Source organism: Vulpes lagopus, chromosome 6 (genome assembly GCF_018345385.1).
Source record: "Vulpes lagopus strain Blue_001 chromosome 6, ASM1834538v1, whole genome shotgun sequence".
NCBI classification, from domain to species: Eukaryota; Metazoa; Chordata; class Mammalia; order Carnivora; family Canidae; genus Vulpes; species Vulpes lagopus.
The window spans coordinates 106,733,336-106,747,726 of NC_054829.1; the positions used below are offsets into that span (position 1 = coordinate 106,733,336).

The window sequence follows — 14,391 nt, forward strand, 5'->3', positions numbered from 1 at the left end:
CTCAGTGCTCTTTTCTGGTGCACTTTTTCAGGGCATTGCCATACAAGCTCTCATTTTAGTATTTTCCTTGATGAAGTGGCATGAGGTGAGGCTCTATTAGTCCATTTATTTTCTCATTTTATTTTCGCTAGTTCTTCTGATGGAATATAGTAGGTTGAATGGTAGTGCCCCGAAATATATGGCTCCATTTTAGTCCCTAGAACTTGTGAATGTCAATTTATTTGGGAAAATTGCCTTTGCAAATATAATTAAGTTAAAAATCTTGAGATGATGAGGTTGTGCCTGGGTGGCTCAGTTGATTAAGCACTTGCCTTAGGCTCAGGTCATGATCCCAGGGTCCTGGGATCAAGCCCCATGTTGGGCTCCCTGCTCAGTGGGGAGTCTGCTTCTCCCCCTCCCCCTGTTCTTTCTCTTTCTCTCAAATAAATAAATAAAATACTTAAAAAAAATCTTGAGATGATGAAATCCTCCTGGATTATCTGGGTAGATCTTTAATAAAGTGATTTTGACAGAAAGACAGAAAAAAATTTGAGACTGAATGACGAGGAGATGATGTTGCAAAGAATTTGCTACATATTGAATTTGCTCATATATTGAAGACAATATGAGCATGGAGACAGAGATCAGAGTGGTGTGGCCAGAAGTCAAGGAAGCAAAGGAGTGTGGACAGCCACGGGAAGATGGAGGAGGAAAGGAAGATTTCTCCCCTAGAGCCTCTGGAGGGAATACAGTCCTGCCAACACTTTGATTTTTGACTTTTGGCTTCCAAAACTGTGAGAGAATAAATTTCTGTTGAAGCCACCCAGTTTGTGATAATTTGTTATAGCAGCCACAGGAAACTAATATATTGAAGGGGAGAACGGATATTATAGAACTGATGTTTCATATGCAAAGTATATATATAGCCTATATATAGCCTGTATATATAAATATATAATGATATGTAAATATATAGTTATATATAAAATTATATACAGATTATATAAAACATATATTTATGTATAACCTATATTTTATTTTTATTTTATTTTTAAAAATATTTTATTTATTTACTCATGACAGACACAGAGAGAGAGGCAGAGACACACACAGGCAGAGGGAGAAGCAGGCTCCATGCAGGGAGTCCAATGTGGGACTTGATCCCGGGTCTCCAGGATCAGGCCCTGAGCTTAAGGTAGACCACTGAGCGACCCAGGTATCCTTATAATCTATATTTATATATCACATCTTGGAACTGATGTCTTTTGTATCATTGCTGACTTTACAGACTCTCAGGGTATGTGTTGGTGGCAATGGATAGTTGAAGAGATTCAGGGACAGAAGAGTGTTCTTGTTCTAATATAGACAGGCAATAATGACCTTTTGGCAAATGAGAGGGATTTTATAAGAAAACTTCTCTCTTGGGATGCCTCAGTGGCTCAGCGGTTAAGTGTCTGCCTTTGGCCCAGGGCGTGATCCTGGAGACCTCGGATCAAGTCCCACATCAGGCTCGCTGCATGGAGCCTGCTTCTCCCTCTGCCTATATCTCTGCCTCTCTCTTTGTGTCTCTCATGAATAAATAAATAAATTTTTTTTTTAAAGAAAATTTCCCCCTCAAAGGGCTTGGGAACATCAAGTCGAATAAAGTGAAGGCATGAGAGAGGGGCAGACCATCCCCTGTTCTGTATTTACACTTTTAGTCGTGGGGCCCTCACATTGCTTCCTGGACATCTGTGAGCCCTTCTCACCAAGCTCTCCAGCTTAAGAATGCTCTTTCCTTCTTCTCACCTTTCTTCAATCCATCTCATTTCCTCAGGACTAACCCCCACCTTTACATTCACATGTTGCAAGAAGATAAATCCTGTTTATAATCGTCGTTTTAAAAAATATTTTATTTATTTATTCATGAGAGACACAAAGGGAAGCCCAGAGACATAGGCAGAAAGAGAAGCAGGCTCCCTGCGGGAAGACTGATGTGGGACTCCTCATCCCAGGACCCCGGGATCTGAGCCAAAGGTAGACGCTCAACTGCTGAGCCACCCAGGCGTCCCTGTTTATAACTCATCTTTACCCCATTTTAATCACACTTATGTTTTACAGCTGATTTTGTTTGCAATAATGCCAGCAGCGAAGTCAGTGGGGACTTCCTGCAGGTTCCACACCAGCCTAAGGGGGAGATATTTTGAAGAGAGAACATTCCACCTGTCCTTCCTGTCGTACCCATCAAGGCCAGCCCAGTTCGTGAGCAGCACTGTGTGTTGGGATTTTCTTACAGCCTTGGCTGTATTGGGAAGAGAAACCCTAAATATAGAAGAAAAGAAACTCTTCCATCTGGGCTGGACTTTCCAGGAATTCCTATAAGTGATACAATGTTGCTTTGCCTTCTGGTGAGTCTTCTTCTTGGACATGATTTTCTTTTCTCTCCTGTTACTTAACTTTTCTGTGCCTCAGTTTCCTCATCGGTAGAATGGAGATAACAATGGATAACAATGGTACTTTATGGGAAAAGCTTCTTATGAGGATCAAATGAGTTAATCTAGGTAAAGCTTCTGGAGCAGTATCTAGCACATAGTGAGAACTCAGTAAGTGTTAGCTATTAGTATTTATTAGAGAGAAATCTCTCCCTTGAGTCCTGGTTTCTGTGAGGAGTGATGGTCTCTATGTACTCCCAACCTTTGGACCAATTCCTTCTTCCTCTTGGTGACGTGTTTGTCTAGTGATAGCCATTACTCAAATTTCCTTGCTTGTGGGGAACTATTCTATTAAAAGTCCTGTGTGTGAGGGGAGTTTGTGTGCTTCTTTCCACTCTCTGCTTAGAGAAGTGGAGGCAGTGACCTGGGTAAGAGTGTGTGCCTCATGGTCTCACACTTTTCTTTAGGTAGGCTGTTCTGACAATGAGAGTAAATATTGGGAATGAACAAACTCATTTCAGTTCTCATGGTAAGCTAAGTCTTCTAACCCAGTCTGCATCAGGAGTAAAGTTGGTATTTTTGTTCAGTAGGTGACTCTTTTTGTCTTACTCTTTGGTTCAGTTGAGGTTCCTCAAAAAGCCACTGTGATTATTATTGTCAGAAAAATTGGAGGCCAGGGTGGATGGAGTCTGGTGTGAAGGAAAAACATCCTTGTCTTAGTATGTGTTTCGAAGGCTTCCCAGGGTTGGAAGGCAGAGTGCATGGCTGAGGATCCCTGCTCCCCTCTTCCACCAAATCATCCACTGAACTAACTTGTTCTCTTGTCTTTCTAAGACTTGCTAAGTTAATCAACAATGAGAGAACAACTGAAGTCACTCCTTGTTTAAGCCTGTGTGGTCCCCTGAACGAAGGCTTTAAAGACACACCAACAATTCCATGCTGCGGAATGAGAAAACTGTGCAGTGGAGGGATCACAAACAGAAGATTTTTATTCCTGAGCAAGCAAAATGAAAATTCAGCAAACAAATCAAAGAATCAAGATAAAGACCTAAAAGATGAAATGGGAACACGAACTATATAACAATGAACATAAAACAAAATCCTCTCAACACTCTGGCAATTACACTGGTCCTGTGGTGAGTCAAAGTGAGCAAAATACTGAGCAAAATACTCCTAGAGGGAAGTGTTCATTCTTGTAGAAATATGAACATCTTGCATCTATATATTACATTGTACTGCACCAAATGCCCTCACATCTGTTTCCTTATATTATTTTTATGTGAACTCTGTAGTGTTTGTAGGGGATTTGCTCCCCTTATTATAGATGTGAAAGAAAAAAAAGAACATTCGGGAAGGAAAAAATCATCTGAGCTACAGCTGGTCACATGATGGGTGTCTGATCCAACAATAGAAGAAAGTTCTTTTTAATCACACAACCATTTCACCACTTTTGGTAATGGTTGGTATGTTACTTAAGCTACTTCTTCTTTTTTTAATATTTTGGGGACTATGAAATCTGTGCTACAAATTATGAGAGTGAAAGAAATCTTTCGTTCTCTACCATTTTGGAAACACATGAATTCTTCTGCCAGGGCCTGAATTCAGAGGATTTCCCTTCATAGGTTTATAAATGGGAGATATGGATTTGCCCCTTTTAATAGTGATTCAGAATAAGAGGATTTGTCTCCCTAATTAGACTCAAGGGAATAATAAAACATGGATTTATTGATAAGTGTAGAAGTTGTATGCCTAGGAACAGAAAAACTGAAGACCTGAAATTAGTTGGCTGTTGGTTTTATTACAAAAACAATCTTATTTTTAGGATTAACACTAGAGCCCACAGAAATGGGGGTCAATGAAGAAACGGACTTGGTACTTTAAGTACAAAAGTACATGTATTTGAGAAAGTGGTAGTCAATTTTTACCTCGCTGGGACTTGTCCTCACAATTAGTAAATGGGATATCACTAGCAGGTTGTGGTGGAACTTCCACCTATCAAGGTATCAAGACATGTTTTCCTCACTCACTACTTGGCAAATATCCTCTGCTTGCTTGTTCCTTGGGGCACAGTTCCAGAGGATACTGTATTCTGTGGTTGTGGTTGGCAATATCTGACAAGCATTTTCTGAATCTGTCTTTGGTAGAAGAGGCTTCTGACAGTTTTTCTCCCCACTTCCCAGCACTTTTTTCATTTCTGGATTTCTTTGTCTTTGCTTTTTTGTCTCTAGGAATGAGGGTGACCCACTACCCTGGCTGGCCTATTGGGGCTTGTTTCCCGATCTCATTCCAATGAATTCTATTTCATAGAGCAGATTTTCCTTCTCCATCTCCTTTCTGCTACACTAAGCTAACTCCCCCAGTTAATGCCATGGTCTCTAATTGACTCTGAATGTTACCATTATGGGAGCTCCTGAGGCATGTCTTTGTTCCATCAGCTCAGATGAGATTCCTGGTTACTACTCTCAATACCAGCCTTAAGTTTCAATTGTCAAACAGTTGTTCTTCGGTCACATTTGGAAGTAAAACGAACTGCTTATTTCCTGCTGGGATGGAAGCTGCTGCTGCTTCTGTTATCTCCCAAGTCCACTTAGTTCCTTCCTTCTTTAGGATGCAATCCCCCTGTTACTTGAATCATGCTCCTTTGCTTTCCATTCATGTCCTTACCCCAGTGAGATACAGGGGGATAGTACCTCAAGAAAGGATTAGCAGTCAAGGGAATTGGAATGACTGTTATACTGGCAAATAAATGTAATAGTTTTTTAACTGGTACATTTGGTGGAGACATCACAGTATTCTATGGAGATCAAACAAGCAAATTAGGTAGTAATTAGGGAAAAGAAATCCAAAGGGAAACAAGTATAAAAATATGCTCACTTCAGAGGTTAGAGTAAATTCAGGTCTGTGCAGGCATTGTTTTTTTTTTTTTTTTTTTTTTTTTTTATAGAACATAGCAACTCAGGATGTTTAGTTCTTCAAGAACAATCCTGGGAGGTTATTTCGCCATTGGAGCAGAGATGTTTGTGTGTTCTTCGATACCACTTTCCGATTCTTCTTCAGTAATGGAATCCTTAAATTTTAGGGGGGCAAATGCCCACCCAGAATAGAAACTAGAATTCCTAGCTTCCCTTGCAGCTAGGTTTGCCATATGACTAAATTCTGGCAATGAGATGTAAATGGTAATGATATGAACAATTTTCAATAAGTTTTGTTAAAAGAAAAAGCTATATTCTTCTGTTTATCTTTTTACTTTCCAGGTATCCGGGATGCAGAAATGGTGGTTGGAGATAGAATAGTTATTTTGCTTCATGAGGCAAATTTAAGAATAGAGGCCATTCTTTTATAAACAAGATAGAAAAAGTTTGAGTCCTTGATACCCTGGCCTATATATGAGCTATATTGACATTGTCCTCCTACTTGAGCTTTATCCTGAGAGAAAAATAAATTATTCTTGGTTACGCTGCTATTATTTTGAGAACTTTTTCATTTATAGCCAATCATAATATTAACTATGAGAGTATAGTGCATTGAATTTTGTGCTCTAGAGAGATATATTCAAGTCCTACCCCCAGTACCGATGAATGTGACCTTTTTTGAAAACAGTCTTTCTAGATGCAATTAAGGATATTGAGATGAGATCATTTTAGATTTTGGATGGGCTCTACATCCAGTGATGTGTCCTTGTAAGATGGAGACTGGAGACAGAGAGACTCAAGGAAGAAGACCATGTAAAGACAGAGACTGGAGTTATGTCGCTGCAAGCCAGAGTGCCAGAAGCTAGAAGAGGCAAGGAAGGATTTTCCTCTAAAGTGTGCTAACACGGCGATTTTGGACTTTGGCCTCCAGAACCATGAGAAAATATATTCCTGTTGCTGTAAGCCACCAAGTTTGTAGAATTTGTTATGACAGTCCTCATAAATTAATAGAAAGGATCACACTTATTTGTTTAAACGAACACATAGATGATTCATTTAAGTCATTAAATTATAATTTAAACACACTACTGGTGATTTGTTTTGGGGCACCATATTTGCCGAAGGAAGGCTTGGAAGAAGTCATTAAAACCAATGAATCTGTCATTTAGCAAAAAAGCCATTTGTTCCCAGAGTATATTTATCTTCCTGGGATTCTTCATAGGACCGATCTTATTAGCGTATCAGAAATCCATCATACTTGTATGTAGGTATAAGTGTCTCTTTGAAGATTTATCAACTGGCTAAAGATCATCAATGAAAATCAAAGCAACATTTTCCTTAAAATAATACTGCCTTTCCTGGGCAAATGGATGAGTGTTTTATCCTCTTCAGAAGGAACTCAGGTTCTACAATAACAAAGACAGCAATTAGGTTTGGCAATAAAAGAGAATGATTACAAACACTGTAATTTTGCAGAACAGCAAGCACTGTATTAAAAATTAGTTATTAAAAGGAACAGTACAGCTGAGTTTTTTTTTTTTTTTGAGAGAGAGTGAGAAAGAATGTGTGTGGAGGGGGAGGAGCAGAGGGAGAGAAGAATATAAGTAGGTTCCATGCATGAAGGGGAGCCCCAGATAGAGCTGAATCTCACAACTCTGAGATCATGGCCTGGGTCCAAATCAAGAGTCAGATGCTGAACCAACTGAGCCACCCAGGCACTCCAGTACCACTATTGACATGAACTGTTCTACTAGTTAGTATGAATAAATTTTAGGTGACAACGGTGTGTGTGTGTGTGTGTGTATGTGTGTGTGTGATTTATAAATATATGCTTTATTTTCATAAACACTTTATTTATTTATTTTTTTTATTATTTTTTTTTTCATAAACACTTTATTAAATGATTCCACTAATCATTTAATAGTTTCTGAGCATTTGACTCTTGAAATGTCTCCTGGTAGGTTAAGGAGGAGCACTCATTCCCTTTAATTGAGGTTAATTGGATTTTGTCACTCTCCCTCACCTCCTCTCCCCATTTCTAAATATCTGAACACTTCTTATTGTACTTAGAGCATACTATATAGTTCTTAACACAACCGGACCCCCTAACCATGTGGGCCCCTCAGCCTAGCCCCTTCTCCCACCTCACATTGTCCCAACCACAGCTCCTTTTTTTCAGTTCCCTAAACGAGCCTGACTCTTTGTCTCAGCATGTTTGCACGTGCTGTTCCTCTGTCTGGAAAACTCTTTCTCCAGCTCCTTGTCTAGTAAATTCCCATTTATCCCCCAAATCTCAGCTTATATGTAATGTCCTCAGGCAGGCTTTTACTTCATGCCACTTATAATTTATAATATTTTGGTTTACTTTTTAAATAGCCTTTGTTTACTTGTTAAATGTTTGCTTTTTGTTCCATAATCTCCCTAAAGAAAGGGACTATGGCTCCTGCTCAGTACTCTTTACCTCCCCTCTGTATGTAGTAGCATGGGGGATGTAGCAGGCACTCAGCAAATATTTGTTGAATAAGTGAATTAAAACATTTTTACTGAGGATACTGGATATACCTTAACATCTCAAATAGCAACTTTATGCTAAGGAAAGAAATCAAGTTAAAATGGGGAAAATCTAGGTTTATGGTATAGAAGAACAGTGTTTCTCAGTCCTGGCTGGTCATTATAATCACCTAAGAAGTTTTTTAAAAATGATGATATCCAGGCTGCCGCCGCAGAGACCAAGATGGCAGGGAGACTCATGGCCTTCCTCAAGGATGCCTGGGCCAAAGAGCCGGTGCTGGTCGCATCCCTCACCATGGGGGGCCTCGCTGTGATTCTGCCCATCTTCAGTCCCTTCACCAAATATGCCACCATGATCAACTAGGCCACACCCTACAACTATCCAGTGCCCCTCCGAGATGATGGGAACATGCCCGACGTGCCCAGCCACCCCCAGGACCCCCAGGGCCCCAGCCTGGAGTGGCGGAAGAAATTGTGAGCACCTCTGGTGACATGGAGGTGGCCTCTTCCCTGTAGTCAATAAAATGCATAGAGTGACCCCAGGAAAAAAAAAAAGATGATATCCAGATGACATCCAGAAATTCTGATTTATTTGCTCTATGTGGCCTGAACATTTTTTAAAAATGAATTCTAATTCTGATATGTAGCCAGAATAGAAAACCACTGGTACAAATTCTGGGTGGTAACTAATAATAGGACAAAACTTTCTTTCCTCTGATATTCTTTCATTTCATTGCTATTAATAATTTCATTCTAAGTCTTTTGAATGAAGATGGTAATGACTGGAAGGAAGAAAGATAAAAATATAAATCATAATATTTTGCCAGTTAGTGTGACATAAACATATGCAGCACATTTTGTGTTGTGAGATGCAAAATGCCTTGCCATAAATTGAAATTATATTGAATAAACAGTATTGTACTTTGGGATTAAAAAAGTAATTTTGGGGACCCTTGGGTGGCTCAACATTGAGCATCTGCCTTTGACTCAGGTTGTGATCTCAGGGTCCTGGGATTGAGACCTGCATTGGGCGAGCCTGCTTCTCCCTCTGCCTATGTTTCTGCCTCTCTCTCTGTGTGTCTCTGGTGAATAAATAAATAAAATCTAAAAAAAAAAAAAAAAAAAGAAAAAGAAAGGAACTTTTGTGACTATTAGCAGGAACAGGTATGTAAGCCTAAGTTCTGGGAAAACAATAAAATGTGTCCGGAAGATCTACCTTTTCTTTGATTACTTATTCAAGAAATTGATCTCATTTGGGGAAGGAATGTCTACATTTCTATCTTTCCATAAATAAAGCCTAGGGCATTCCTATGGAGTAAGATGTTACAGTGCTGGAATTTCTTAGCTTTATCTGTACAAATGTTCTTGAGATGGGTAGGAAACATGCTGTGTTGTGAAATGAGCAGCTTGCAGTGGTGGAGAAATGTGAAAAATGAGGACATTCAGATTGTCCTGGGAGTTCTGGCTTAGGTGCCCTGTCTCCCACGCTTGCCCACAGCTCCATTATAGCAATCACCTGATTATATCGTACTTATATGTCAATATGTCTTTCCACTAGTCTTCAAGCTCTTGGAGGTCAGAATGATACTTTGGCATCCCCAATACTTTACACACTTCCTGGTGCAGAGTGGGCACTCACTTGCAATTTCTGAATAAATGGACTTTTGAGTCTGATGGACTTGACTTGTGTTAGGATCTTGGCTCAGTCAAACTGATTAACTTTGAGTAAGTTCCTTTGTTTCTTAGGATGGTTATTTCTTCATCTGTAAACTATAGATATCTTTTAAATTGTTACAAGACTGCTTGTCTTAGCCAAATCCGATAGATTGCATCATTGGCTCGGTTTCTTGACCTGTTGCCTATACCCAGGCCCTTTACCACGTAACCCTGCAGTTTCTCACTAGGCGTGCCTCTTCCCCTCTTGGATTCAGTCATATGGCTTGCTTTGGTCTGCGAGATATTAGTTGACGTGACTCAAGCAGGGGCTGTGGTGCTGTCTTTTTACACTTATGCCAGCCCTGTAAGAAGAACTTCCCTCACTGATCCACAGTCCGAATTCCATGGTTACTACACAGTACACGTGGGGTTGACTTGAGCCCAGCCTGCAGCAAGGAGCTATGGCCAGTAGGACCCCCAGCTAACAGCAGAGCCATCTCAGCAGTCACAGCTTGAAGCACAGCTGCCCAGCCCACTGGCAAAAATGAAATGCTGTTTGTCACATGCCACTGAGGTGTGGTAGTTGTGTTATGCAGGAATAGTTAACCAGTGTACCGGTTTCCCAGCAAGCAGACAGACCAAAGCAGAGCCACGTGCCACTCCTCTTACTTAGAGCTGTGATAAAGGAGTGCAACCCTCGGGAAACAGGAGTGATGAGGGAGGTGGGGCAAATACGAGGGGATGCTACTAAGCCTGTGTCTACTTGGTGTACAGACACTCTTGTGACAGTGCCTTCTGAAAGGACACTCGAACTGTTGTATCATGGGGATGGCAAAGGGAAAACAAAATTGTTTTTGTTTCGTACCCTCCATTTATCAAATGTTTACTCCATGGGTATTAATTCCCTTTCACTTCCAGTTGCTCCTGTGAGGGTGGTGAACAAGTCCTGGGCACCTGGTGCCCCGGGATGAAGGGTGAGGGGGTGCAGACTGTGAGAGGTGAGGAGCTGTGAGTGATGCTGAGGCACAGGACGCCCAGGTGGCTGGGAGGAGCCCTGGTGGACGTGGCAGGGAACAGGCAGCTGAAACCCAACAGGTGCCTTAGGATCCCAGAGACAGCTGACGCTCAGAGGCTCAGAGGTGACATACAAGAGGTGGCTGACACTGTGCTTTCATTCATGGTAGCTATTATGATTAATACACTTTGGCAGAACTGATTGAAATCAATTTCAGTTTTAAAGATAATCCATGAAAAGTAGGTCTTTATGTTTTGCCGTTTTCAGAAGTGAAGTTTTAGTTGGAAACCAAGCAAGCACTGGCTATTTCTTCTCTCCTTTTGTTTTTAGTACTCTAGTTATTTGCCTTGTAACATCTCTAACGTGTTATCTTATTTTGTAAATATATTTCTACATAAGGTCCTTGGAGGTTCTCCAAACGTTTCATATATGAACTAAACCCCTGAGGGTTTTTTTTTTTTTAATATTATAACTCCAAGTGAAATACTCAACAAATAAAGAAAATAAGAATTTTGGGTGACATTGGAAATCGAATGCTTTACTAATACTTTTAGTAGAGGTGAGATTTAGGACAGTGGTTGCAGATAATGATTTTATAGGAAATTTCTTGAAAGCACCAATTTTGATGAATTTATAGCTAGATTTGTTCGCAGAGTTCTAACAACAGGGAATGTGATAATAAAGTTTAGGAAGAAGCAAAAAGAAAATATTCATGGTAAATAAGTTGATAAGCAAGGTTTTTTTTTTTAATTTTTTAAAAGATTTTATTTATTTATTCACGAGAGACAGAGAGGCAGAGACATAGGCGGAGGGAGAAGCAGGCTCCACGCAGGCAGCCCGAGTGGGACTCGATCCCGGGACTCCAGGATCACTTCCTGAGCCAAAGGTAGCTGCTCAACCACTGAGCCACCCATAAGCAATGTTTTTTAGACCCAATGTTCCTGCTGGTCAGGTGGAATTAATTTAGTGTTTCTCACTAGCAGGGATTTAGAAAGAGAAGGTATGTGAAATACTAAAATCTAGAGGACAAAGATACCTACTTCTGAGAAACATGGATGATATCACTATGGGGCTGATTACTTAAATCTAAAACTTATATAAGCCTGGAGTAAATGGGAGACAATAAAAGAATTTAAGTGCCAGATGCATCTTAAACCTATTTTGCTGGTTCCACACCAATTTCTTAAAAAGCCCCACCCCACACCAAACTTGCCAGCTGTTATTGGAAAACAAGTGTGGTACAGGAGTGTTACATTTTATATACCGAAGGAGAAAGATAATACTTATTTACCGACATTTATGGATAATATAATCCTTAGAGCACTTAAATTAAATGTTAAAGTTAATCCTCTTTACATAGTAAACCTCATCAGAATTTGGATGAGAGGACTTAAGGCTAAAGTAAAGTCTTGGGCACTAAATTAATATCATTTCCTAGAATTCCTCATAAATGAGTAACCGAAAAAAGAGAAAAAGAACTTTCCATAGGATACATGCCTTTGGGGGCAGCCCCGGTGGCGCAGCGGTTTGGCGTCGCCTGCAGCCTGGGGTGTGATCTTGGAGACCTGGGATCGAGTCCCACGTCGGGCTTCCTGCATGGAGCCTGCTTCTCCCTCTGCCTGTGTCTCTGCCTCTCTCTCTCTGAATAAATAAATAAATCTTTGTAAAAAAAAAAAAGAAAAAAAAGGATACATGTCTTTGGGGCTTGTTTTAACTGGAAATTCTTCATTAGCAGCTATGTAAGGAAGAGGTATGTAATGTGGACTTTTCCATGCTGAAAACTATGGATATTTACATTTATTTAAATAGGTTTTTTTCCCCCCTGCGTAGATCTTAAAATATCTCTTTTCTTTTATGCTTATTCTCACTCACCACTACTGCCATGAATGATTCAGTCCCTGGTAAGGCACGGATTCCGTAGCTCTGAGAAGGTAACTTGTAAAGAGTTGGTGCTTACAGGTGGTTAGCTGACTAGATGGCACTACAATGTAGAGGAGAGTGAATGATCCTGAGGTTAGCAAGTCCTCTTGTGAAAATATCATAGTGATGCAGATGAAACCAGGCTCCTGTGCTCCCCGGCCCAGCAAACAGGTCTGGGGGCTCTGCTCAGGCTGGGTTTCCAGGAACTTAGGCTGCGTGTGTAGTAGCAACTGTCCCAAGGTTGCAAGGTTGCAGAACATGAAGGCGTGGGACACAAGGGTCAAGGGTAGAACAGGAAGTAAAGGAACTGGTAAAGCCTCCAGCTAAGGGAGCTGGCAAAGAATGAAAACGGAGAGCTGGAGAGAATTGTTGGGTGTGGATCAGACAACAGGCAAAACTGAATGAGCAGGTTTGGGAGGTGGGGGCTTGAAAAAGTTTTTGAGGCTGCGTGGCTGTGTCTGAGCCTGCTTCAGACAGTTAGGTCCTGTCAAGCAGGAGTTCATACACTGTGCTGGATGGCATAGTATCATGTGCTTTCTCGCACCTTCCCTTTTCTCTTGATTAGCCAAAAAAGTATTGAAAGAGAAGGGTGGGGATGGTCACTCAGGAGGGTCTGGGTTTATGACTGTGCAACACAGCTCATCCACAGCCCATTGGGACACTTCCATTGGGAGACCCTTTCTGAAAACACAGTAGAAATAAATGTCTTGAAATGAAAGGGGGAAAAACGTTATCACGTTCAAACTCTAAAGTAGGAGATTTTTATGCATTTTTTCCCCCAAGGCATTATGTGCTCCTTTACATGCTTGATCTGATGGGAGAACTGCCTTCCTCTGAATTTGGTGACCCATGGTGCTCTCCGGTTAGAAGAAGTTGCAATGAAAAAAAAAAGAAAAAAAAAAAAAGAAGTTGCAATGAGAGAAGCAACACAGGTGGAATGTCAGTACAACTGTGATCATGACTGTCACCACAATGACCACCATGAACACTGCTGAGGCCAGTGGTACCATTAGGAATAAGGCCTCAAGTGCCGGAAACTACCCCCACTTTAAAAAATGTATATATGCTTAAGGGCATTTCATTCAAGTACAACAATACATGGTGTGAAGTTAAGTATATTAGTGACTTGTTAAATCACCCAAAACTCATTTCATTCCTTTCTGAGAGTCATTTTTAGGCTTAGATGGGCACCGGGTGATATTCAAAACTTTCAACAGACTACATGGTGTGGGCACCGGCTATCAGAAGAGATCAGCTGCAGGGCTTCAGCAGGGGAACGCCCTGGTCTGTCTGGCCTTGCCTCTGCAGCTGCAGGATTGGGGTGGGGAGGGCAGGAGTGCCGGGGTAGGAGAGGGAGCATCAGGGGTGGCCATGGCAGTGAGAGGACACTGTGGGAGCTCAGAGCATCAATTCTTTACCAATCCATATGGAAGTATTTGCATCCTGTACCAACAGAGCTGGCCCTGCAAGCTGGGTAGTCTTAGCCCTGCCTCTGGAAATGGCTTGCTTGTTCTCATCCTATGTCACTTTAATGACATTCCTGGGCTCTTCAGAATTCTGCTTAACTGGACTATTTATGTCCTCATTTCCACAGCAGGGGCTGTTTTTGTTGGCTTCTGAATGAGAAGTTAACCCCCCCCCCCACTTTCCCCCAAAAGCATTCATATTGAGATGTTCATTCAAAGTGTGGCCTGAAGACTTTGACATTTCTTACGTCACTCTCTGGTTTTGGATCAGTCATATTAATTCTTTGTATTTACAAAGATTTGAAAATCGGACATATCCAAAATGCTTTGAGATCTTCAGATGGTTGTTAGGAACCAAATATAAAAAAAAAAGGACTTTTAAAATTCTCCTAACAAAGTCTAGCTCCCCACAGAATGGCTTGTGTGAGGAGCTGAGAGAGCGCTAACTGCCAACATGTGTTTTTGTTGAAATGTATTTGCTAATGTAAACAACTCATGCCTGCCTGTGGCACCCAACACTG

At 40.9% G+C, this 14,391-nt stretch overlaps 1 pseudogene; it reads left to right on the plus strand.

Annotated features, from left to right (window-relative positions):
* Positions 1–8,036: 8,036 nt before the first annotated feature.
* LOC121493747 lies at positions 8,037–8,355 on the plus strand (annotated as a pseudogene).
* The last annotated feature ends 6,036 nt before the right edge of the window (positions 8,356–14,391 follow it).